This window comes from Neovison vison, chromosome 1 (genome assembly GCF_020171115.1).
Source record: "Neovison vison isolate M4711 chromosome 1, ASM_NN_V1, whole genome shotgun sequence".
Taxonomy (NCBI): Eukaryota; Metazoa; Chordata; class Mammalia; order Carnivora; family Mustelidae; genus Neogale; species Neogale vison.
This window is the reverse complement of record NC_058091.1, coordinates 17280126-17308100: the sequence shown is the minus strand read 5'-3', so window position 1 is coordinate 17308100 and position 27975 is coordinate 17280126. Positions and strand designations below refer to the sequence as shown.

At 39.9% G+C, this 27975-nt stretch overlaps 1 long non-coding RNA gene across 1 annotated transcript; it reads right to left on the bottom strand.

The window, feature by feature from the left end:
- Positions 1–27975, bottom strand: LOC122898327. The gene is made up of 4 exons (XR_006382998.1): positions 27856–27975; positions 23183–23320; positions 22916–23003; positions 1–155 (listed from the first exon to the last, which is right to left on the bottom strand). It is a non-coding gene; the product is annotated as an uncharacterized LOC122898327 (long non-coding RNA).

Here is a 27975-nt window from a genome sequence, read left to right as displayed (position 1 = left end):
TCAGAACTTAGAGATATTTTGTTTTTCCAGGGCTCTCAACAAATGTTCAATATACAGTGTTTGCCTAAGAAGAAACAGTGCTCCGGTTCACTTCTACCCTCTTGATGTAACGTCAGATAAACACACGTGCTTTCTCGAGGCTTCAGTGCCCTTGCCTGTAAAAGAAAAAACTGGGGTTAGATTTTGCGTGAATTTACTTCCATTCTAAAGGCTTGCATTCTCAGTGAACTAACACACAGAAATGAAGGAGCATCCACGTTGATAATGAATGACAGCCCCTGGCCATCTAGGGGTGGGTTCGGCTCACACTGAAGGTAGAGTCTTTGAGCTGACTGCGTGGCTTGGAAGCTCAGCCACGCCACTTCCTTGTTTGTGGGCTCAGAAAAGTTACTTGACCCAAGATTCAGTTTCTTTGATTGTAAAACCGGTGTAACAATGACACCATGGCGTTATGGTGAGCGCTGCGTTAGTATGTATAGAGTATGAAGTAGAATGGTGTCTCGCACATAGTAAGCACTCTGTGATATTAGTTATGATCATTACCACTATTAGGCAGTATTAGGTTAAAAAAAAGTAGTTATGTATTATGTAGCAGTAAGTATTTATGTGGTTATAAAATTTTAGTTACTGTTCAGGGTAGAAAAAGCATTAATATTCTTAGAATGAAATTCCGTTTCTGAATCTGAGCCGGCGCTCTCTGGTGCAAATTAACCTAACCCTTTCCAGCCATTCAGTGTGTCCATTCCAGCGGCAGCTCGTGGGTATTAGGGTCAGGCCTCAATCACAGGCCCCTTTGGAACTTCTTTCCCAAACTTTTCTTCCCCAATTCAGTCCCCTTCCTTCGGCTGACTCTAGTCACCCTGGAAATTTTACACAGTACCAATCACAGACAAGTTCCCCTTTAGAACTGGTTAAAAGAAGTTCATCCAGGATTTCAGTTAGAATTCAGTTACCCCATTAGCCTTCAATGGGATAAGATGATGTTATTCTATGATCCTGGATAGCTGATACAGTTGTTTTTATAGCTAAAAATGCAAATGCGTTTCAGTGCCAAATGTGACCTTATCTCCTTCTAGCAACTGAATCCCAAAGTCATACCTTCATTCGGTAAAATGGATTGAGTGCACATATTTCTCCTTTTTCTTTAAATAAGTAGATCATGCCGAAGAGCAAGTCTGTGGTCTGTTGAGCCAATAATTTTCATTTCTTTAGCTTTTAATCCACCCACGCTAGAGCAATTGAAAGTAGTAGTTTTGTAAGAAGAGAGAGCTAAAATTAGCCCGGATAGGTCCATTATAATGGACCTCATAAATAAAGCAAAGAATATGGGTATTTCTGATATTAATAAGCACATAAGGCTGTGGTTCATACAAAGGAAGAAACATGATCAGATTTTCATCTTAAGAAGATCTCACCAACTCTTCAGTTTTACAACCCATCTTCATTAATAGATGCAACTTTGTAGCTACATGTGTGTGACTTTGAATCACTCAAACTCGGTTGCAGATGTCATGTGCCTCCCATCTCCTCCTCTCACGCCTTCCTGTTAGCACCGCATATTCAGGGAACACAAATCCACAGACTCTCCCTCACTCTTAAAACCGACAATAGACAGACCTAATAGAGGGCCAAGGACATGAAGAAGCAGAAAATACGATTTTTCCTCTAAAATCATTTAAAATGTTGCTGGACATAAAAGATATTTATTAAACTTCTATCGCAGACCCAAAACCATCCTATAAGACAAATATGAATAGAGAAACAGCACCAAAAAAATGAACAAAAGTAGCATGGGAGGTTCATCTAGGATCTGGAATCTAGATCCAACAATCTCTCATGTCCCTTCATTATATTCTGATATGCATTGTCAGATTCCTTTATAACTTATAAATATATTGCATTGGTTTGAACCGTATGCCTATTGGAGCCAAGAGATTCGTCCAAAGAAGACAAGCAAATGGACAAAGGTTATGACTGACCAGAAATTCAACACCTCTCCATGTTGCCTCTAAGCCATGGCATGAAGGTCCTAGAGCATTAGATTTGGACCATTTACACATTTATAATGAGAAGTTAGCAGCATTGGCTGAACTGATACACGGAGAAGGAAATAGAATGGCTAAAGCCGTGGGGAATGAATATTCATAAACAGCAAGTGGGAAGAAGAAAAGAGCCATCCAGAGGAGGAGAAAAGGATCATTTTTTGTAACCTAAGAATGAAAAGGTAATAACCAATGATTTTGTATATTATTTGCTTCCTTTGGAGACCAATTTTGATGTCTTATTCTTGACAGACTATCTCTGTAAGAATTTTATCCAGTCATCGATTGCTATCTCACAAGTTAATATAATACATGGCCCTTGATACAAAATGCTAAAAAAAAAAGGACAAGAAAAATTACTTTTTATATAACGTTACAATATTACTCATGTTTCTAAAACACCTCTTCTTCATAAAAGCATATTGTGACTTTTCTCATCTACACTCCTCGAGTGCTTTCTTGCAACCCATCTGGGACACCATTAATACGGGAATCGTGTTCACAGATCCAACGATAATACTTAACGTCACAACAGCTACCCCTCAGGGACAAAAGTGTATACACACACACACACACACACAGAATAATAGAAGGTGAATGTATTCCTAGCAAGCATATTGAAAATGTTTTGTTGAACCCAAATCGAAATGCACTGTAAGCCAATACCTCTGGAAACACCATTTGAAATGCCAGCATTGATGCTGGAGAAATCATTCTAGAACAACCACAATAAATCTCAAATTGTAGCATCCAGCCTCTTAGACACTGGTCATTTAATCCTCCAGCATGCCATTCTGCTCCTACAGGGTGTCTGTCTCTGTGCCCATTAAATCCCCGCCTCCACTGAGCCTGCCACTCTGGATGTCATTTACAGCCATCATTTGGGGGCTTTCCAACCATTACTTACACTAATTTCAAATATCCTGGGACTTGGTCCAATGTTAAAAATGTATTGTTTTCTAAAAGAACCTCTTAATGAGTCATCAGAAGACTAATTCTCTCTAAAAGAATAATTAGCTAGCCCAGGGGCACAGAGCAGAGGTTTGATATAAAGCAAATTTAAATCCCCAAGCATAAAAGCTGTTGCTGCTTTTGAATAAAGGCACAATTGTGGATCAGAATCCAGTTGCTAGCCCTTTTTATTGGACTTACTGGCTGATCAGATCTGAGTTCCACTGGAGAGACATAATATGGAATGCAATAAAGTATCAGCTTAATTTTTCTCCTTCTGATTCAGGAGAAGAATAGCAACATTTGGTTCCCTCTGAGATCTGCAAGGCTGTCTGTGTGGTCATCTCAGGATTTCCACCTTCTGCTGACGATCCTGGAAGCATTTATCTAGCCAGGAATACAAATAAGAGACCTAGATCTATGACTGCTAACTTAAGAGTCAAAAGCCACTTGACTCACATGCATTTTATATGAGTAGCTCAGTGTTGTGGATTGCGGGGCGGGGTGGGGGGGGTTCTACTTGAAGGTCAAAAGATGGAGCACACATTTTAATCTCCAAGTCTCCTCTGTGCTTTATAAATTATACCTGCTCAGTTTTACATAAAGTACTGATTTTGCAATGATTCATGTTTGGTGGAGGGAGGAGTACTTACAAGGGTTCTAGGAGGGACATAATGTGTAATTGCCAACTGTCACGTTGGGCGAATCATCCTCAATCCCTGGGAAAGAATGAAGATCTTTTCCCACCTAAGATCTCTGTCTCTGACACTCACAGTTTTAGAAGAGCTGCAGTCTTATTTTAAATATCATTTCATGTTTGCTCTCACAGAAATCATCTTATCAAAGAAAATTTGGAAAGACAGAAAGGTAGAAAGAAGAAAAGGAGAACCTGCAGCTTTCTTTATCAAATATAACCACTCTCAATATTCTGAGTTATTTCTTTCTGGTCTTTTATTTTCTATACATAGGATGTGTAACTGATTGTATACAATAATTGTACAATCATATGTATGAATAATTTTCATCTTGCCTTAGTTGTTTACTATCTCTTAAGTATTTTTCTTAATTCTCTGCTTTTCATGAGCAATATTCAAATAAACAATATTTTTCATAAACATTGCTTTTTATTTACTAGGGTATACTGAAGTTTCCATCAGAAACAAACATTTGGTCTGTTTCCAGTTTTTCAGTAAATAAAATATATGTCTCACCACACTTCTGAATAACATATTTTCTATATTTATTTCCTTAATATAAATTTTCAGAAGAGACTGAAAGATCATTTTAACATTCCTAATAACTATAGACAGTCCCCTGACTTAAAATGGTTCAGCTTATAATATTTTTTTTTTTTTGAGAGAGAGAGTAACCATGAGCAGGGAGAGGTGCAGAGAGAGAGAGAGGGAGACTCTAAGGAGATTCCAGGCCCAGTGTTGATCCTGGTCAGGCAGGGCTCGATCTCATGACCCTAAGATCATGACCAGAGCCAAAGTCAAGAGTCTGACACTTAACTGACTGGGGCACCCAGAGGCCCCATGACTTAACAATTTTTTGACTTTACAATAGTGAGGAAGCTGTATACGTTCAGTAGAAACTGTACTTTGTTTTTTTCTTGGTTTTGTTTTTTAGTAGAAACCATAGTTTGAATTTTGAATTTTGATCTTTCCCCAGGCTAGCAATATGGGGTATGATTCTCTCTCACAATGCTAGGAAGTGGCAACAAGTCACGGCTCCCAGAGAGCTACTCGGTCTCTAGGGTAAACCACGGATACACTTACAACATTCTGTACTCATAGAGCCATTCTGTTTGTCACTTTCAGTACAGTAGTCCATAAATTACATGAGATAGACAACGCTTTATTTTTATTATAAAATGGGATTTGTATTAGAAGATTTTGTCCAACTGTAAGCCATGGTGTGTTCTAAGCTCTTTTAAGGTAGGCTAGTTGAAGCTATTATATTTGTGGCAGGTTCAATATATTAACTACCTCGTTGACTTAACAACATTTTCAACTAACAGCAGATTTCTCCAGATGTGACTCCATCATAAGTCAAGGAAGATCTATTTTATCATATTTCCATACGTATTGAACCATCCTCAGTGGCATATTCAAGAGGTGCATTATATACTTGCTATATAGGGGTATTGCTAAATTCTAAACCTCTTTAAAATGTGATTTGTAAGCAGAGCAAATGTTTAATGAGGCTTTTTTTTTTTATTATTTGAACACTTTCTATTCTGCATTTTCCGGAGGCTTTCCCTAAAATTCAAAGAAATTTATAATTGAGTAAAACTTCCAAAATCACCTTTTTTGACTCTTATATTCAAAGATTTGGAAATTATACACTAAAAATATGAATTAACTTGTTGGATTCGGGCTTGTTTGTCTTTATTTTTAATTTAAGACATCAAGCTTCAAATAGTGAAAAAGGAATGCACAGATTTTAGTTCATAAATTCCAGCTGTTGGAATAAGTATCAGATTCATTTATAGGAATACCTTTCATCTAGAAGCTACTGGCCAAGCAATAGTAGGAACTATCACAACAAAATGAGAGACTTTTTTCTTGGCTCCAAACAGCTCTAATGTTATTATCAGAGTCACCTGTGTCCAGCTGTTTTCAACAGCTTCATTTTCGCTCACATCTCAGGCAACCCACCATTTCTATCTTCCGTCAGCCTCCCTGGTTCTTGGCCTGCTGAGTGTCTCGGCTGCCTGCTTCTTTCTGAATCCTTATTCTTTCTTTAATGTCCCACCACAGTCTTTGATGAACCTTTCATCAGCTTTCAATACATGACTCAGTCCTCTCTCCTCTCCAACACCATCATCATCACTGACCCCCAGTGAGAACATGAAATATACTGGACTCTCAATTTCTTTACTGCTTTACTTCATGAATCTTCTTCCTCCCTTCCACTTACCAATCATTCTCATGGTCATTCCATAGAACTCATCATCATCAGAAATTATGATACCAATTCAATTCAAATTTTTAAAAAAGAACACATTCTTTGACCACTTTTCCATCTCCTTGCCCTTCCCACCCCCCAATGTCCTCCTTTAACAGTGATCTCCAATCCATTGACCTCAGACTTCTATCACTTTCCATCAACCTCCTCCTACCTTCAGTTCCCTCCCTAGTCAGTTTAGATCATATGACACATTAACATAATTAAGCATTTACAAATATCCTCTCCATCCTTCCATTAGCCTTTACTTGCCTCTCCTCAACCATGATCAGCCTCAAAATCTATGGTCAAATAATCTTTGACAAAACAGGAAAAAATACACAGTGGAAAAAAGACAGTCTCTTCAACATATGGTGCTGGTAAAACTGGATAGCTATATGTAGAAAATAAAACTCAACCATTCTCTTACACCGTACATGAAGATAAACTCAAAATGGATAAAAGACCTCAATGTGAGACAGGAATCCATCAGAATCCTAGAGGAGAACATAGGCAGTAATCTCTTCGATATCAGCCACAACAACTTCTTTCAAGATATGTCTCCAAAAGCAAAGGAAACAAAAGTGAAAATAAACTTTTGGGACCTCATCAAAATCAAAAGCTTCTGCACAGCAAAGGAAACAGTCAAGAAAACAAAGATGCAACCCACGGAATGGGAGAAGATATTTGCAAATGACAGTACAGACAAAAGGTTGATATCCAGGATCTATAATGAACTTCTCAAACTCAACACACACAAAACAGACAATCATATCAAAAAATGGGCAGAAGATATGAACAGACACTTCTCCAATGAAGACATACAAATGGCTAGCAGACACATGAAAAAATGTTCATCACACATGAAAAAAAGCCATCAGGAAAATTCAAATTAAAACCACATTGAGATACCACCTTACACCAGTTAGAATGGCCAAAATTAGCAAGACAGGAAACAACATGTGTTGGAGGGGATGTGGAGAAAGGGGAACCCTCTTACACTGTTGGTGGGAATGCAAGTTGGTGCAGCCTCTTTGGAGAACAGTGTGGAGATTCCTCAAGAAATTAAAAATAAAACTCCCCTATGACCCTGCAATTGCACTCCTGGGTATTTACCCCAAAGATACAGATGTAGTGAAAAGAAGGGCCATCTGTACCCCAACGTTTATAGCAGCAATGGCCACGGTCGCCAAACTGTGGAAAGAACCAAGATACCCTTCAACGGACGAACGGATAAGGAAGATGTAGTGCATATACACTATGGAGTATTATGCATCCATCAGAAAGGATGAATACCCAACTTTTGTAGCAACATGGACGGGACTGGAAGAGATTATGCTGAGAGAAATAAGTCAAGCAGAAAGAATCAAGTATCATATGGTTTCACTTATTTGTGGAGCATAACAAATAGCATGGAGGACATGGGGAGATAGAGAGGAGAAGGGAGTTGAGGGAAATTGGAAGGGGAGGTGAACCATGAGAGACTATGGACTCTGAAAAACAATCTGAGGGGTTTGAAGGGGCGGGGGGGGTGAGAGGTTGGGGTACCAGGTGGTGGGTATTAGAGAGGGCACAGATTGCATGGAGCACTGGGTGTGGCGCAAAAACAATGAATATTGTTATGTTGAAAAAAAAAAAAAAACTAATCTTGTACAAACCTGACCATCAGCATTCTCCATCCCTGCACCCAAATAAATAAGCGAACGCTGCTGGGCAAAAGCCATGCAAGCAAGTAATTAATTTCACTTTAAATGTGTGTATGTAAGCGTCCTCTGTCCAGAAGACCAGCCACTCTTATGCTTCTCTGAACTCATATTCTCCCTCTCCCAAACATTTCTTACCTTATAACTTTTCTTAAGTTTCAAAAACTCCTTCCTCTTAGTCACAGTTTTAGCTGGTAAATTCACTTCAGACTTCACATAGGAAAAAAAAAAAAAAAGCCATCTAAATCCAAAATCATCAGGCTACCCACAGCTGAACCTACCCTCTTATTCTTAGGTTCTTTTTAAAAGCAAATCCATGTTATCAAATATAATCTCCTCACAACTTCACAAAGACTTTGTTCCTGCAATTATCTCCTTTTTCTACAACCTAGCCATATCTTCTAGTCTTCCCAAACAATGCCATCAACATGCAAATATATGTTGTGTTTTACACAAAACAAAGCAAAAGCTTTCTTTAGTCATACATCCTTCTCAGTTACTGTCCCAATTTTGTGCTTTGTGAAAAAAAAAAAAAAATTCGTATACTTCAAACAAAACAAAGAACAATAGATTAAATTCAGAAATCCAGCAATCTCCCATCAAGCCAGCCCTTAAAGAGATTTACAAAAATGTAAAACAATGTCATTGTTTTCTCAATATTTTTTGCTTTGCTATAGTTATTTTTCATGAAAGTGTATTATTTATGTTAATGTGAAATTGATTCATTCTGCCATTTTTAAATTAACAAATAAACACCTGAAATTCTTCTCAGTTTTAATTTCTGGAATGGTAAACATTGATAGGTATAACTCAAAATCAGATACCCCTGGAGGTTCTCCGAAGTTTTTAGGATTGTAAAAGATTCCTGAAATCAAAATGCTTGAAAATTTACCTTTGTTCTAACTCACCCTCTGCAATATTACTGACATTTTCTTCCTTGCTTTTATAATAGCACACTCTACTAATTGTCTTCACTGATATTCTCTCTTTTTTTTTTTTAATGTTGATGAGATCCTCCTTGTTTACCCATTCTCAAAACTGCAGAGTTACTTGGAGCCCTATTCTAGATCCTGTCTTCTCCCTCTGTATTTTCCTTCCTACAAGATCTTATTTGTTATCATGGTCTTAAATTCCATCTCTATAAGAGTAATTCCCAACTTCCATCTTCACTGTATTATTCTCCAGCTTCCCTGAGCTCCAGATTTTATAAATAACTACATGTGATATTTCCAAATGAACATCTCTAAACTATCAGGTTCAAAATTTAGTGCTTGCTTCTATCTCCTCAAACCAGTCCTCCTCTGACTTTCCCAAATAATAACCTCAGGCTAAAGACCTAAGGATGATCCTTAAATTTTCTTTCCTTTTATCTTACACACCCAATCTAATAGCAAATGCTATTGTTTCTTCCTCTAAAATACAACAAAGAGCTTTCCATTTCTTTCTACTTTCTCTTCCACTAATTTAACCCAAGACATCATCTTTTCTGACAAGGTCCCCCAACCACAGACTCCTTTCTGTTCACCAAATGTTGACTCCTACCCTACCTACCTAATGCATTCTCCAGAATAATCATTCCTCTATTATTCAATACCCTTTAAATCTCTTTGCACACTTCAAAATTGTAACCATTTTGTGTTCCTGTTTATGGTTCATTTGAAGGCAAGGATCTTGTCTGTTTTGTCCACCACTGTTTCTGAAGGACTTGATACAGTGTTTGACATGTAACCTACTGTATTTGTTGACCTCAACCATCAGTCCACAATGTCTTAGAAATCCCCTGTGGTGGCTTTAACTGTGTCAACTTAGATCAGCTGGAATGATATATCCTGGAGTTCCATTCCCTGTGTGGTTCAGAGTTTGGGCTGACCACTAGGGAAATGTGAGATCTCAAAGGCAGAAGAGAGACAGTAACCATGACGCTCTGAAACCGGTGGAGAGCGCGAGGCACGCGCACAGCTCACTCGATCTAATGGCTCGCCTTGACCCTGTGGCAGCTCCTCCAGCTCCTGCCTGATCCATCAGTAACTTTTGAGTCCTGAGTGTCTGGCAAATGAGCACCAGCTTTTCCTGCTGGTTATCTGCCTCACTGAGGTTCAAGGTGTTGAGAAAAATCGATAGAGGGGAAAGTTTGTCCCGATCCTCCTCCGGCTTCTAGCACATCCTTGCTCTCTCCCATTTCATATTCAGCTGTTCCACCTCACCACCAGCCCTGCAGAACTACACTTACTTCAGGGCATATCAGATGCAGAGGCAATAGCTTTCCAGAGAATTCTTCACCATCTCAGACAATTATATAATGTCTAAACCCTATGATATATTCCTTTTGCCGTATCACTCAGAGAGGTCCTGCTTCTTTAATCAAACCCTCACTGATGCTTTTCTTTAAGAAAAAAAAAAAATCATAGATAACCCAATTGGTCTAGCCTGCTATCACCAATAAACTTCAGCAAATTGAACATTGGAAGAGAGAAAAAAAAAAGTCTCAAAAATCTCTCTTTATCAACTACTCATTTTCTGAGGCCCTTGGAGGTTTTTGCTGAATCCCAGAATAGAAACAGTGAAAGATAAGAGCCCATAATTCAAGCATAGAGGAAAAAATCTCCTTTATAACTAGGATCCAAAGGATTTTTAATTTTTTTTTTTTTTTTTTTACAAGCTGACAACCCAGGAATCTTTTAGTTTTTTGTTTAGTTGTTTTTACTGGAACTGCTACATTGGCACAGATTATAATGGGGGAAAGCACAACAATTAAGTCACATGAAAGACTAGTTAGGAAAGAGCCCACATTTGTATTATTTTACCAACTTCCTCAAATACTAAGCTCCGAGTTGAAAAAAGAACTATAAAATCAGATGTAGAATCAGATAGCTTTTAAAGCCTACTAGAGTCAGCTCCGCAATGACCAATTTCACATCCATGTAAGAGATTTTATGGTAGAGTCTCCAAGTTGGCAGCCAACCAGCAGATAGAAGCGAGCCTGGGAGCCCTCACTAGTCACCTGAGAAAGAGTCGTTCTCCAAGTTCAAATTTTCTGCCAACTACTGACAACGGCACCAATTATTTTCCTTCCATATTCAATCGGGGTACGTGGAGAAGCCCGAGCCTCCCTGACAGAGCTATAAATTTGTAGGCTGTAAAGATTTAATGGAGGGATCCCGCTAGTGACGGCTCCATTTGAGACACAGACGCTCTCCCAAGAGTTGATGGAAGTCTGGGGCTCAGGGTTCAGATCGGTCCTTCTCCATCTTATCATCAGCCTTCCCACAAGGCTCATCGTGAATTCAGGGAAGATTTGATAACAGTATTCCCAGAAAGAAGATCGAGTTGAACATTTTCCTGATATTCTATAAATTGGGGTTTCACTTTAGAAATAACACTATTTCTCTGAAATTTATAGCACTTTTCTACTAAGAGGTATTCTTACCTATGTTCACCTCCTCTGAAATCAATAAAGAGGGACTGTCTCAGTTTAGAAATGAGCACTCTGAAACTGGAAGGATTAAACGCTCTGCCTTTAGTCCCATAGGAGGTGGGATAGACTGGTCCAAAGTGCCCTTGAACCCAGTCCTTCTGTGTTGCTGTTGGGTTTGTTTGTTTTTGTGTTTTTGTTTTTGTTTTTTTTTTTAAGATTTTATTTACTTACTTGAGAAAGAGTGACAGAGAGATCACAGAAGGAGAAGGAGGGGGAGAAGTAGACTTGCCACTCAGCAGAGAGCCCAATGTGGGGCTCGATCCCAGAACCCTAAGATCATGACCTAAGCCAAAGGCAGATGCTTAACAGCCTGAACCACCCAGGCGCCCCTCTTGATGGTTTTTTTTTTTAATTAATTCTCCTCAGTCTTCTTTAGTCATAATTAATTCTTATCATCAGCACCAGCATTTACAGAGTGTTTGGCAACTTACAAGGCTGGGTCTGCTCTCCCACAACAGCCAGGTGAAGGTTGAATTGTGTTTTACTCCGTGTGGTATGGCTGCAGAGTCAATGTATGGAGAGAAAAGCAGGCTGGTATAAACTTGTCTTGGAAGTTTCACGTATGTTGGAATATCTCTAGAGTATACCCCCAGCAGGAAGATGCTTGTTTATTACAGAGTATTGGCATTTTATCAGAAGTCATCCTTTTAATCATCACTGTTTACAAAGTACGTTCTAGCACAGTGCCCGGCACAGTCCATATAAGAGGGCATAAAACAGGTCTCTGACCACCACAGGCTTATGACCTCACACAGAAGGAAAAGTGAACTGCAAGATAACAGGCACAGCCAAGGTCAAGGGGCCAGAATGCAGGGAAGCCTGGAAGTAAACAGAAGTTTGGAGGAAGCAAACATCTGCGCGGAATGTAGATCGGAAGGGCTGTGGTTTAGTGAAAGAGCGTGGGGTCTAGGCAAACCCACTCTAACATGGTGTGCCAGGACTTTGACAAGCTTATTTTCATGTCTGAGCCTTAGTTTACTCACCTGTAAAATGCGTGTAATGATAGCACTTTGCAGTGCGATCATCAGAGTTCCGCCACGTAAGAGCCACGTCACCTGCCTGGCACGGAGCAGAGGCTCTGTGGACCCCAGCCCTGAATCTTCCAGGAGACCCCCTGCAAACCCTCACACCAAAAGCTGCCTCAGTCTGTGAATCAGCCTCAGCCTGGCAAAATCCTCGGCATTGTAGATGCAATGGATCCATTGGGGTATGCTAGCAGATTTGAGAGACGACTTCGGATTGCAAAACAAGAAGAAACCAGTTAATTAATAAAGTCAGTGAGCCACAGAGTGCTGAGAGTTTGAAAAGTAGCAGCAACTTAGAGCAGAGAAGCCATCAACATTCGAGTGCCCACAAATGTCGGAGCGGATGGCTGAGAAGAGCCCTGGAACTGAGAATCCTGTGTTCACATGACCAAGGAGCCCCTGAGGAGGGGTCCATTTGCATGCCAAAAGAATCACTTTGGCTTGGGGTACGTTCCCAGGCAAACTGGAAGAACCAAAGAACCAGGCTTCCTCAGGAGCAGGAGAGTCGGGGAGCGTGCTCTGTTTTATCTGAGAAGTAGAAGATAAAACAACTCTCGCTGTCTCAACTTAGCTATGATGACTTAATTTTATTTGGACTTTACTCCAAGATGTCCTCACCTTGCAGGAAAAATGTAAATGCCCGTCTAAGCATAGATTCATAGGCTGGATACCAAGGAGGGAAGGTGTGGTAGGCAGAATGCTGGCCCCTGAGCAAGAGCTACGACCAAATCCCCAGAGCCAGTGCGTACAGTACGTTACACAGGTGTGGTTACATTAAGGATCTTGTGATTATCTTGGATTATCTGGTAGACCCAGTGTAATTAATACATAGGTCATTGAAAGAAGGAAATAGGAGAGTCAGAGTGAGAAAGAAGATGTGAGGCCAGAAGCAGAGGGGTGAAGGCATTGTTGACAACACTATGTTGCTGGCTTTGAAGATGGAACGGTGACATTCAGCTGTCCCCCTAGAGCTTCCCTAGGGAACCAGCCCAGCTGACACTTGACTTCTGCCCAGAGTTTGGTCTTCTGACCTACATAATTGTTAAGATAATAAATTTGGGTTGTTTTAAGGCACCGTGTCTGGTAATTTAGGACAGCAACAATAGGAAACTAGTAGAGAAGGGTTTGACAAAATTGGGGCTTGAGGGTTCCAGTTGTTACAAGGGAAATCTCTAACTTTTTGCCAGTGGCAACCAGAATCGAATCCAGGAGCGGTCTGTCCCTAACCACAACTTCTGAGTTTGTCCTGTTTCAAAGGGCACCGTCTGACCTGATAGGCAGTCTATTCCAGTTGGGCAACCATGATGGAAACCTGTGCCAGAATGAATCTACTGCATTTTTAGGATCTGATTGTGCCTTGTCATCCAACTGCGCAGCACAAGCCATCCAGGGAGCCTCACTCCCTCAGCGTGGCGCTCAGGGACCATCCAACAGACTGCATTCTGCTCACACAACTTTGCTGAATTTGTTTCTTTTATAAACTGTATGATATTCTTTAGTGTGTGTGGGGGGGTGTGGGTGTGCGTAGTTGAAACACTGAGCACTTCTAATGGGCTGTGCGCTCTACTGAAGTCATATCATAGCAAACGAATGAAGCGCCTTGCGTTCTCCTTACTTTGCAGAGGTGGACACTGAACTTATAAGAGGTTGACTCGCTTGGCAGTCCCATAGCCAGCACACAGCAGACCCGGGTTCTTGTCCAGGTGTGCTGAGTCCAGTGGACCCTGAGCCACTCTTCTCCACCCTGTCCCTTGGTCACCCACAGGCGCTGGCCTCCGTCTGCCCATTCCTAACAGTTTAAACTCCCAGCTGTCAAGGTCTAGGAGATGGAAAGCCACTCCCGTTCTTGACTCAAGGTTCGCTGCTCTGTGGCTGGTCTCCTGGCAGCTGTGCTTCTGCATCTGAGCCCAATGGGGGGCTCAATCCCAGGACCCTGAGATCCTACCTGCTTACCTGTCTACTACCTGCTTACCTTGGCTGACTCCCCTGGAATAAACCTCCCCAGGCAGGCCTGTGGAGGCCCCCACATGCCAGTCCCATGAGCTCTTCTGGATTTAACTTCTGGCAGTTTGAACGGAGTCCGTGGCAGACCTTTCTTGATTAGCCATGTTCTTGTTTTGCCACCTGCTGAATAGCGCTGCCTATCTGTTGCTGCCTATATGGGTGACCTAACATAAAAGTGGTTTAAAATGTTTTGCTATTTCAATAATCCTGCTGCCCACTGGCACAAACAGCTAAGTAAGTAAAGACCACATGGTACAGTACGTGACTATAAGAAGTCAGTCTCTAGATCAAAAGAACGATGTGGAACTCATGAACGATGATCCAGGCAAAAACGATCACGGAAGGTACAGTGATGCTATTATCATGTAATTGTATTACATAGAAATCCCAATGCCACAGATGTGGATGAATGACCCAACACGGAACAAATGGTGAATTACCATTTGAAGGTCAACATTTCAGGTTCCAAGACAGAAACTATTATCTCTCCAGCTAGTCGGAAGGACCCCAGAGCGCCCATCAGACTCTCGAGGAAGCCATCATTCCGCAGCTTCCGGGCTCACAAAAAGCTTCAAGGTTGCTCTTGCCTCACAGAGCATGAAATATTTCACTGATTATCGCTTTGTGACAGATTTAACATTTTTAATGCAACTTCTAATCCACAAGATGAATCTTCTGCTTTGAAATTCACTAACAGAATCCGAGTTTCCCAGCCCTGCAAGGCTCCGAAGAGGTCATGGGATCCATCCCCCGGCCTACAGGTAAGCCCATGCCATTCTCCGGCATGTGAAAATCTCCCCGATGTTAGAAACCCTTTCAGCCAGGATGATTTAACAAATTCTCTCGATGCCCATAAAATGTTAACAGCTCTCACTGCCAGGAAATTTTTTTTTTTTTTTTGGTTGCCTTTACCTAAAGGCCTTATGCTGCCTTTTCATCACACTGTAATGAAATTACATGTACTCTGATTTTATGGTTTTCCATGTTCCTTTTTCTCTCTCCACCTTACACAATAGTAATTTTCTTGTAATTATCAATCTTCTTGTAGATTGCTAACACTGGAATTCGGGGATTGGCTCTCTTTACAGATGTACCTCATACTTCTAGCAAGATCTTAAAGCTACTACACACACTAACACCTTACTTAGTCCCATTATAGCACTCAGGACAGTGATTCCAATGCCTTCTTTAGTCTTCTGACACTATCTTCCCCATTGGGAGCTGTCAGAACAAAGAAGTGGGAATGTACACCCAAATATTAGCCAAGCCCATGTATATTTGTAAAGCTCTTAGAAAAGACTTTCTACTTACAGGCTATGCCACAAATAAACACGGCAAATTGTTTCCTTTAGTGAGCCCTCAAAAGGAATCTAAAATGCCTTCCTGGGGAGGGGTCCACAGCTTCAGATCCATCACAAGCTGCTCATCCATCACATCCTCTGACGACATATGTGGCCTGAGCCTCCAGTCAGGCAGCCGCAATAGGCTATTGATTAAAACGGAGGTAAACTGTTTTAAAATCTGGTTTTTGATCATTCATCTCTGACTTAAAATCGGGCATGCTAGTGAAAGCAACTGAACTGATTTACGCAGTTTCGTTTCCAACCTAGAGGAAAATAAAATGCCAAATTTGATATTTAATGGTATTGCTTTGGAGATGCCATGGCATTCCAAAAATGATTGACATCATTGAAAACATTCCTGCCAGGATGGTTACATTAAAACTTAATGGGGAGAAAAAGAAGCCAGAAATCCACAGAGAGAAAGAGACATACATGGAAATAAGAATGAGAGAATTACTACCATGAGGAATAAATCGAGCTTTTGGGGAAGTAAAAAATGAAAAGCTATGGGCTTAGAATTTCTCAGTAATGGATAACCTGAATCACATTAATTAACGAAGGAAAGCCTACAAGTACGTCTTAGAAGAAAATAGTTCCCCAAAATTCAATTAGAAGAGGAATCTATAAGGGAATCTCTTATTTCTTAAAAAAAAAAAAAATGAATAAAATATTTAGACAATGTTTTCAACAATGGGTGCACAAAAGTTGTAAAGATATGTTTCAAATTGTCATTTCATATATTGATTCTTAATAGAAGACAACAAATTCCATTATATTAAAAACATTGGGTTTGACAATGACTTTTTGGCTAAAACACCGAAAGCGTAATCCATGAAAGAAAAATTAATATGTTGGACTTCATTAAAATTAAAAATATCTGCTCTGCCAAAGACACTGTTAAGAAAATTAAAAGGCAAGATGCAGAAAATATTTGCAAGACACATAACTGATAAAAGACTATTATCTAAAATATACAAAGAATGGTTAAAACTCAACAATAAGAAAGCAAACAACTCAATCATAGAATGAGTTGATATATAGATAGCAAATAAGCATTTGAAAAGATGCTTTCTATCATCTGTCATTAAGGAAATACAAATTAAAACAACAATGAAATACCATTACACATCTATTAGGACAGCAAAACTCCAAAACACTGATAATACCAAAGACTGACAAGGATATGGAACAACAGAAATTCTCATTCATTGCTAGTGAATGCAAAATGATACAGCCACTTTGGAACACAGTTTGATCATTTCTTACAAAACTAAACATCCTTCTACCATGTGATTCAACAATCATACTCCTTTGGATTTATCCAAATGAGCTGAGAACTTCCACGCAGAAAAACATCCTGCACAGGAGTGTTTATAGCAGCTTTATTCATAATTTCTAAGACTTGGAAGCAACCAAGATGTCTTTTGGTGGATGAATTGCTAAAAACCGGTGGTGCATCCACTTATGGAATATTATTCAGCCATTAAAAGAAATGAGCTATCAAGCCACAAAAAAAAAAAAAAAGGAAGAATCTCAATTACATAGCACAAAGTGAAAGATGCCCATTTGAAAAAGCTACATAGTGTATGTCTCTAACTATAGGACATTCCATGAAAGGCAAATTATGGAAACAGTAAAAAGATCAAAGTTTCAGGAGGAGAAAAGAATGGATGAATAGGTGGAGAACGGGATTTTTAGGGCAAGGAAAATATTGTATATAACACTATATTGGTGGATACAAAGTTTTACACATTTGTCAAAGCCATAGAATGTACAACACCGAGTGAACCTTAACGTAAACCATGAACTTTAGTTAATACTAGCGCATTGTTATTGGCCATCAGTTGAAACAAATACACCACACTAAAACGAGATGTTAACAGAGGAAACTGGGATGTGTGTTGGGAAGAGGTATGAAAAGATATATTGGACCTCTCTGTACGTTCTGCTTAATTTTTCTGTAAACCTAAACCTGTTTCAAAAAAATTTATATATTGGGGCACCTGGGTGGCCCAGTGGGTTAAGCCTCTGCCTTCGGCTCAGGTCATGATCTCAGGGTCCTGGGATCGAGTCCCGTATTGGGCTCTCTGCTTGGCAGGGATCCTGCTTCCTCCTCTCTCTCTCTCTCTCTCTCTTTGCCTGCCTCTCTGCCTGTTTGTGATCTCTCTGTCAAAAAAATAGATAAAATCTTTTTTAAAAATTATATATTAATGTTTTTTTAAAGTCCTTAACAGCTTGCTAACTTAGAATAAGCACTATAATTTAGGGGTGCCTCTGTGGCTCAGTCAGTTAAGCCTCTGACTCTTGATTTTTGGCTCAGATCATGATCTCAGGGTTGTGAGATTGAGCCCCGTGGCTGCCTCTGCCCTGGGCATGGAAACTGCTTAAGATCCTCTCTCTCCCTATCCCTCTCTACTCCTACCCCTGCTCTCTTCCTCTTAAAAAAAAGAAAAAAGAAAAAGAAAAGTACTTACATGATCTAACTTGACACAGAATAAAATTTGAACAACCTAAAAGAATGGTACTTATGATCTTTCTAAAGACCTTCTCAACCTCAGAACAATTGACTTTTTATTTACCTAAGAATTCTTTGTTGGGGGCAAAGGGGAAGGGGTGTTGTCTTGTGCACTGAAAGATGGTTGGCAATATCCCTTGTCTCTACCAACTAGATGCCAATAACAGGTTCCCATCCCAGTTATGACAGCCAAAAATGTCTCCAGATACTGCTAAATGTACCTTGGTGGGGAAAAAAAATCACTACATACTGGGAACCCAGTTCTGACACTATCTCTTCCAAATAGCTGTTGTATCAAGCCCACTTTCACCAAGAGCTGAACTGTACATAATTGAAGATTCAGACATTTACTCAAAGGGCAGATATTCTATACAGTTGATTAAGAGATGCGTATAGTTTAGATCCTAGACAATCAGATGAAAGAGTTGGCATTCTGTTATAAAAAAAAAAAATAGTTATTCTTGCCAGTTTCTGCTTGTGTTCTAGTCTTTCCTTCCTTCCTTACCCCATAGAGGTCATTTGTCCTTATTCTGTAGGCTAAGTCATCCCTCAGTTTCCTGGATCCCATCATACCTACCTTGCAGTCCAGACCAACAAATAGGCTTCTGTTTCCCCCTGAAGGAACTTTGCTTAAGATTCAAAAGCTGAGCACAGCAGAATATTAATCCACACTGCTGAAAATATTAACTTTCTTGATAGGGTTATGCATTATTTTCCATTGGAACACTAGAAGGAAGTTTTCCTAAGCAATTTTTAGGAGATATTGAGATCTCCTTTCTGATTTTGTTAAGTCAAAAGATTAAACTGATTGCAAATTCCTGATCTTCCTCCTCTGCCCAGAAACAAACTCAATTTTCTCTATATGAGGAAAAATAAATAAAACTCTCTTTGTGCCCCCAATATCTCACTCAATTCATTTTCTTATCTTCCTTGTTTTATTACGAAGACCCGTCTTGAAGGAAAAGGCTACTTTACTGTGTCTATGTGTCTGTGTCTCAATCCCTTTTACTCCCCACCCCCCATTTTATCTGTCATTCACTCCAGTTCAAGGAAACTGCCTCACAAATATCCCCAGTAGTCCCTTGACTAAAAACTAGTGGCCAGGGACACCTGCTGACCCAGTCAGTTAAGCATCCAATTCTCGATCTCAGGTCTTGAGCTCAATGTCATGAGTTCAAGCTCTACCCTGGGCTCCATCTTGGGTGTGGAGCTTACTTAAAAACAAAACAAAAACAAAAACAGAACAAAACCCTCCAGTGGCCCATTTTCAGACTTGATTCTATTCAACCTCCACTACTATTATTTTTCTGTCTTCTGTGAAACTTTCTCCTTTTTTTGGTTTCAAGAACACTATTCTATCCTCTTTTTCCTATTTATCCAAATATTCATGTTTGGCCTTTTTTCATTAATTCCTTTTCCTCTTCACACATTTTAGATGGTATTTATCGGGTTTCTCACCATCAGTTGCTTTACTCTTTTTCATGCACGAGAGCTTTCTGGGTTAGCTCACACACTTCCCCTGATCAATACCAACCTCATCCACTCCACCACCTCCAAAACCAGTTAACAATAAAACCACAAAGGAGGCACGCCTGGGTGGCTCAGTGGGTTAAGCCTCTGCCTCGTGTCATCATCTCAGAGTCCTGGGATCAAGCTCTGCATTAGGCTCTCTGCTCAGCAGGGAGCCTGCTTCCCTTCCTCTCTTTCTGCCTGCCTCTCTGCCTACTTGTGATCTCTCTCTCTCTGTGTCAAATAAATAAACAAAATCTTTAAAAAGAAAAACACAAAGGAAAAAAAAAAATCTCTGCTCCTTCTCATGTCTTCATTCACAGTACGAATTAATGAGGGGTGTCTGAATGGCTTAGTCAGTCAAGCATATGCCTTCCACTCAGTCATGATCCCAAGGTCCTGGGACTGAGCTCCACATCAGTCACCCTGTTCAGTGGGGAGTATGCTTGCCCCTCTCCTTCTTCCTCTGCCCCTCCCCCAGCTCATGCTTGTTCTCTCTCTCTGTCAAATAAATAAATAAAATATTGTGTGTGTGTGTGTATGTGTGTGTGTGTGTGTGTGTTAATGTTATCATGTTTGCCTAAAACAGAAATGTTTGAAGGTTGGGTTTGGCTTTTTTTTTTTTTAATGTCTTCCACAACCATAACATATAGCCATCAAGTCCAGCTTCAAAATTCCCTGTTCCCTTCATTTGCATTGCCTTGACAGAGTTTTGTGCCATCTCTTGCCTAGACAATGGCAACAGTATTATTACTTACCATTCAACCGTCACATGATCTTGTCAATTACCTATTAATTGTCCTTCCTTGGCTTCCTATTACCTCATTCAAAACTTGTATCCTGCTACAGAAAGGTCTGATTGTAAAAGACAATCAGCCTCCCGCACATGTAGCACACTTCAATCTCCTCCTACAGCATTCCCCGCCATGCAGCACGAGCTCTGGTCACATTCAATGCCCTTCACTGAAAGCATCCTTCCTTGGCTTTCTTTTTCAGGAAAACGTCTACTTTTAAGAACTCAAATATTAACTACTCTACAAATGGTGTCCTTTTACTTACAAAGTGTCTGTTGTTTCTCCTCTCTACTTCCACCACACCCTCCCAGACTTCTTTGTATGGTAAGTACTATCCTTTTATTTTACTGGTCACTTTCTCCCAATAGAATGTGAGGTCCTTGAAGGTTATGTCTTTTTAAACTTTGAATCTTTCTGCCTAATGCAGTATCTGATAACACTATCGCCTCAATAAATACTTGCTGAATAACCACAAAAATAATAACATCATCATGAAGTAAACTAATTTCTTTCCAGGTTGCCCCTGGCAGAAGGGCAAGGATCCAATTAACTGAAAGTGTAACCAAGTTATTTAGGCACGTGTTTAAGATATGACAACCTGGGACAAAGTCATCTCTTACTCTGCTTAAGATTGAAGACCATTCTCACCCACACCAGTTCTATCAATAATTGAGGCTAAGAGTCAAAATAAATTCATAATTTATTCTACGACAAGATCATAGGCTTCGGAACATAAACAATTCCTTTCTGTAGAATCAGCAGTACATACCAGATCAATAAATGCAGAAAAATTCTTACCGTGTTTTGAATTGACCTCTCAGAAAGATAAAGCGATGTAACAGTGTTCCTCTGGAGAGGTGAGGTACTGAAAATGTTCTTCTTCTGCATATAAGGTATGAGACTGAAAGACTGAGTCTTATAATTCTGGTTGAATTTTAGATGTCTAAGCAAATTAGGGGTTATTTTGATCAAAAGTTTCTTCTTTTTGAAAAGGTGATATACTCTCCTTCTTGAAACCTCCCCATCTTGAACGGTCAGGACTGATCATAGTACATGGAACATGGGGGGACTTGATGAATGTGTATTGAGTCCATAAGCAAAAGAAAAAGAAGTGAAAGTAATTAAACTGTGTATGTAAATAACTATGTGTCCTTCAAATTAAGGTATCCATGTTTTTGAGCCCCAAAGATCCTCTCAGATAGTCTTTTTCACTTTAACCATTTTTTCAATAATTCATAATGAGTCCACATTACATTAGGTGAAATGAGTCAGTTAAAAAAAAAAAGGGCAAATACTGTATGAGTCTACCTGTATGAGGTCCGTAAAATAGTCCAAACCATGGTGACAAAAAAGTAGAATGCTGATTGGTAGGGGCAGGGGGGGAATGGAGAGCTATTGCTTAATGGAACAGAGCTCCAGTTTTACAAGATGGAGAGTTCTGGAGAGGGATGGTGCCAATAGTCACACATTGCAAGTGTGGCCGGTACCACTGACCTGTCTACTTCAAAATGGTTAAGACGGTCGATTTCATGACCATTTTACAACAACAAAACTGGCAAAAAGGCTGAATCCTTCTTCACTCAGGTACTTGTACTCAGCTTTGGCAAAGATAAAATGAGCAGGATATAATCCCTCTCTTCGAAAAGCTCACACAAACTAACAAGGGAAAGAATCAATGCCTGGAATGTGGAGCATTTCCAGTGTGTTCTAGAGAACACTAGCCTCTGAGATGCTGTACTCCAACCCCTACCACCACCACCAAAATGGCCCATGCCCTGAAAATGAGTGGAAAATGGTCTATACTCTTAGAGGTGCATGATGACATTAGCCAGTTAGTCTCTGAAACAACGTGCAACAAGGAAATGTTTATCCCCAACTTTCCCAAGCTGCTTTGATGGAGACTTTCCTTAGCATATGGCTATAAACACACCAGCTTCACAGAGAACACTTTGGAAAGCGGTCAAGTAGCATTTGAAAGTTCTACAAGGCAGGGGAGGTCATAAAAGTAGAGAGGAGAAAACAAAAGAGGGGCCTCGAGCTCAGCCGGCTGGGTGTGGCAGCTGGGGCAGCAGTGCTGGACAAGTCACACCACAGTGGGAAAACATCCATATGGAATTCCAGGATGAGATAAACGCACAACCATGAAGTCTGAGGCAAGAAGTCATACAGTCATCAAGACCAATTACACTCCCATCATTCCTGGTTTACATCGCTTCTTGGCCCCCAACTGTGCTTTGAAGTTTTTGAAACGAAGAAATATTACTTGGTATGAGAATATGAAAACCTCTGGAACTCAGTTTCAATCCCATCTGGAGCTAGTTTACTTGTTCTCAGATAACCCTCTCAGAACAGTTCTTATAACTGTACCTTTGCTCTGTCTCTGAGAATTGAACCCTAAACCAACTTTAGGGACCTCGGTCTTGTTTTGTTCTTTGTGTCTCTGAACCTGGAATAGTGACTTTCCTTGTATCTCAAAGGCTTTTGACTTACTTGTAATGATGGCGCCTTGACTCTGCACTTTCTAGGCAAATTCTGCCAAATTATGGGCCCTGCTGTTCAGCCCCCAGCGCGATCAGACCCCGCCCCTGCAAATGGACGGCCCTACCTGGCTGTGTGCAGTTCCCATTCACATAGACCCTGGCTTTGTTTTGTTCCACTGATGGACGATGGTGCGCTGATATTTGTGGGTCTCTCTGAAACACAGACACATTTGGTGTCTTATTTATGTCATGGCACATACAGGTCAAAAATAACCAGAGTCTCTGTTACCCAGGCCCACACTAACCCCCAGTCCTCTCGTCTATCCGTTCAGCAGGCTCATGAATGCAACTTGCTTTCTTTTATCTTTTAAAGGTCCTCACACCTCACGTACCATCAGAGTTCTTCTTTGTCCCTTCCCCAGACTAAAGGACACAGTCTTCCACATCTGCCTTTCCTTGCTGAAATCCAAGAACACATCTTCTCTGTTTCTTTAGGATTTTACAGTTAACTGCTATGAAGAGGAGCGGATCTAATCGGTAGAAAAGGACAAGCATGGGATAATGATAATGTTTTAAAATTGTTACGAAGTTCTTAAAAAGTCATAGTATTGACTGTGTAGTTAGTAATTTAAGTTATTAAATTAAGCATAAAAGTTATTTATGCTTTTGTATAAATCATCTGCATACATTCTCAAAGAGAAGCATGTGTTTTACATACCCAGAAGCCCAATCGGTGTATAATAGTATAAATGATGGGACATTTTCAATAACTGAAACAATGGCAATAGAAGAAAACAGGTGATCAAGAAACTACTGCCAAATAAAAAGTGGCTTAAATAGTAAATATTTTTCTTCAGTGAAAGTTTGTAAAGTCTGAGTGTTCAAAAAGACCACAAAACATTACTCATAAAGGTTAAAGGAAAAAATATTAAACCAAACTACCTTAAAATGTTCAGGTATGTATCATGAATGTAGATATCTCTCTCTCCATGTATGAGTGTATGTACCTTATCATGAAGCCAGATTAAGTAAGATCTGGAGAAAGACATTACCACCATGGTACAAAGTCCAGAATTTATCCCTCTGTTATTATCTAAAATCAGAAGAGAATGCTCAAGTTTGTTTCCCCTGAGGTTTCATAAAGGATGGAATCAACTAAAAGTCTAGGATGGAAGAGAAACTCTTCTCTAAAAGTCAGAACTTTAGTAAGCCAATGATTTTAAATCTTCCTTTCCAAGAAAATATCTTAGTGATTAGGAGGCATGTTCCAGAATGTTCTGTGTCCAGTTAAATCCCATCATTTGCCTTTGGGCACTGAAGGTTAAATGATTCCATAATTGCTGACTTTCTAATATCACTAGGGCTGAAGAGAACTAATTTATCTAGACCAGTTCCTCTTAGGGACAGAATTTATGAGTTTTATATACCAGGGCATCTGATGAATTTGGTAAGGAATCAGTCCATGACAAAGAATTATAAAAACCAATGGCAATAATGAGTAAGATTTGCTGGGGTGAAGGTTACCAGGATTATCTTGAAGGTCTAAGAGTCAAAGAGGAGAGCTATGTAATGAAAATGGGGGTAGGAAAACCTTCACAGCGATAAGCTAGCTTGTATACATAATTATCAAGCAACTGAAGAGGCAGAAATGTTTCCATGTTCTCAAATGGGTAAATTCTGTATTGAAAATTAAATTTAGGAGCAGATTATCTAATAATATTTAGTAGTCAAAATGCTTTCAAATAGGGAGAAGTCACATCAAAATTAATTTGCTGATGCACATCAGAATGTGAAAGCTATAGGAAACCTTAATCCCTGGGGTCCTTGTAACTCATAAGAGTCCAAGTGAGAGCCAAGGTATGGCCCAAATGGGATACAAACAACCATGAGTGTTCCCTGTGTTTCATGCGTTTGGTGTACTTTATACATACCTCAGTCCAAAATAGTAGGTTAAGTACAATCCCATATTTAGATAATTTCTCTATTTTTCCTGAAAATAGAATGAAGATTGGGAGAACACCCCCAAAAGGATGCATTTCAAGCTCTGAACTGAGAATATAAATCCTTTTGACCAGTTTTATCTTATAGACAGGATAATGTGTGCAAATTTAAACAGCTTGATATGGGTTCTCTACTATTCTACCATTCAAGGACTTTTACCTGAAGCAACAAAAGTATCTATTCATTTGAACATTGCCCAAAGTCAGCCTGCGTGGCTCAGGTGGTTAAGAGTCCAACTCTTGATTTCAGCTCAGGTCATGATCTCAGGGTCGTGAAATCAAGCCCTGCCTTGGGCTTCTGCACTCAGCACAGAGCCTGCTTGATTTTTTTCTCTTTCTCTCCTTTTGCCTGTCCCCCAGCTCATACTCTAAATACATACATACATACATACATACTAAAATCCTTTTTAAAAAATCAATTTGTAAGAGCCCTTTTTACCTGTTTCTTTCTAAGTTCATAATGGAAGATGTTTGGCCATTTACAAGAGGACCTATGAAGATAAGGCATTTTAGTTTATTAATTTCTTGCATACATACTACTAGAAATATGACAATAGCATCATTACAGTAATATTGCAAAGATGTCCTTTTTAAAAAAAAAATTTAATTTATTTATTTGAGAGAGAGAAAGTGAGAGAGAGCATGAGAGGGGGAGGTCAGAGGGAGAAGCAGACTCACCGTGGAACTGGGGGCCTAATGTAGGACTCGATCCCAGGACTCCAGGATCATGACCTGAGCTGAAGGCAGTTGCTTAACCAACTGAGCTACTCAGGCACCTGCAAAGATGTCTTTTAAATCATGACATTTATTCCTAGGACAAGAGTAGAAGACAACAGTTTAGGAAAACTAAGGCAGTAAAAGGTGTCATTATTCATATGTCAAATGCGACAGCTTCTTAAGGTTTGTAAATGATTGAGAGATAACCATATAATTCTGCAATGAGAACTATGTACAGTGATGCCTAAAAATAGAGAAAGGCAATTACTTTATTGTCAACTAGAGTTATAGGTTAGTGGAGTGAGTAGCAGTGTAGATGATTATGTGCCAACACAGCTGTTTAGGGGTTGTCCTCATCCGCTGTGCTGTTTTATGAAGGGTATTTAAGAAATTAATAGGATTAACTCAGCTAAGCAAATAGTAAATAATAAATCATCATAGTAATAATCATAGTAACAACTTATTAAAGGGTTAAAACAAAACTCCTTTGCCTGGAATTTCAGCTCTGGCCCCTGTCCATCTCTGACTACCCCTGACCACAAGTTGTGTTCCTGTCACCTGACTCCCATCTGCTTTATGGCCTCGGCACCCACTTGCTCCCTTGCCTTGACCATGCGTGCCTTCTTGCTGCCCAACACCCTCAGGATCAGTGACCTCTTTACTGACTCTTCCTTGACCCCCAGGCAGAGGGAGTTCTTTCTCCCTGCATGCTCCTATAGCATAATACATTGCAAATCCTTGTAGAACTCTTTTTTTTTTTTTGTCAGAGAGAGAGAGAGCATAAGCACCAGCACAGGCAGGCAGAGAGGCAGAGGGAGAAGCAGGCTCCCTGCTGAGCAAGGAGCCCAATGTGGGACTCAATCCCCAGATGCTGGGTTCATGACCTGAGCCGAAGGCAGCCACCTAACCAAATCCTTTTATAACTATATATATATATATATATATATATAGTTGAAGCAATCATATATATATATATGAAGCAATCATCATATAGAGTCATACTATATATACATACCATATATACATGGTATGACTCTATATGATGATTGCTTCATTGTGCTCTCAATAATTCCAGCTAAAACCCCTCATTTTTTTTCCCATTTCTCCCTTTTGTTTACCTCTGTGCTGAATTGTTCATGTAATCCTGCATTCAGCCAAAGCATACTGACTATATGCCTAGATGCTCTGATACCTGCATGTGTCTACCCAGTCACACCACATCCCTCCCAGTGCACAGCCCCTCTCTGTCCTCACTGCCTTTAACCCCTTCCTCACTCCTCACGAACCACAAGTCCAATCATCACTTCTTTAAGTAGAGTTGCTATCATTTCAATTTTCAAAAAGGTTTAGTTCTTTCCTATTCTCTAAAGGAAAAAAAAAATCAGAATTTCCCAGCCTAGCATAAAAAGCTGTTGATGATCTGGTCCTGAATTGTATACCTTTCAAACCCAGTCTAATCCATCTACTCAGTCCTCCCTAAATACCCTGCACAAGTCCACACCTTTCGTTCCTGCTTCTAGCCACCTCAGTCTGGGCTGGCCTGCTTTCTTTCCTGCTGCCAGATCTCATTCTTCAAGACCCACCTAAAAGGCTGCCTCTCCCATAAAGCCTCTCTCTTCATCCACAGTCAAAATTAACCATTCCTTCTTCTGTGTTCACAATGCTCTATCACTTCCCTTCTCAAATATGCTTTCCAAACCTTATATCATGTTATTTGATAAATAAAATAGATAGGTCTACGTACTACACCCCCTTCCTCTTTCCAAGTAAGTATTGTGTTAAAAAAAAATAGTGTAAATATATACAGTAAACAGAAGAGATCGAATAGTTTTCAACACCAAAGTAATGTGTTTTGGGTAATAATCAATTTTTTTGTCCTTTTTGTTGGTTTTTTTTTGTTCTTGTTGTTTTGGTTTTTTTGTTTTGTTTTGTTTTGTTTTGTTTTGTTTTGTTTTGAGAAAGCAAGCAGGAGGTGGAAGGAAAAGCAGAGAGAGAGGGAAAGAGAGAATCTCATTGCAAAGCCCAGAGCCCAACGTGGGCTCAATCTCATGACCTTGAGAATATGACCTGAGCCAAAACCAAGAATCAGATGCTTAACCAACTGAGCCACCCAGGTGCCCCAAGAATTGACATTTAATTCACATGGGAGTTGCTGTTTCAACAGGGAGACACCCTTCTTCCTAAGAGAGATTCCTAACTCTAGGCATTCCCCTCAAAGAGACAAAGACAAAAACTAGATTACACCTATATGCTACTACACATCTATGTGTATGTGTTATGTATGTATATTATATACATATTCAGATCTCAAACATATAATTCATCTCCTCTGGAAAATCCACACTCACCTCTTCTCATCTTGATTAATGAAATCAGTCAAGAGCTGGAGGTTAGAAAGAAAGACTCTTCACTGCAGGGCTGCCTTCCTGAATATCTCACTCTGGTGACTAAGACAACATGGCCGAGCC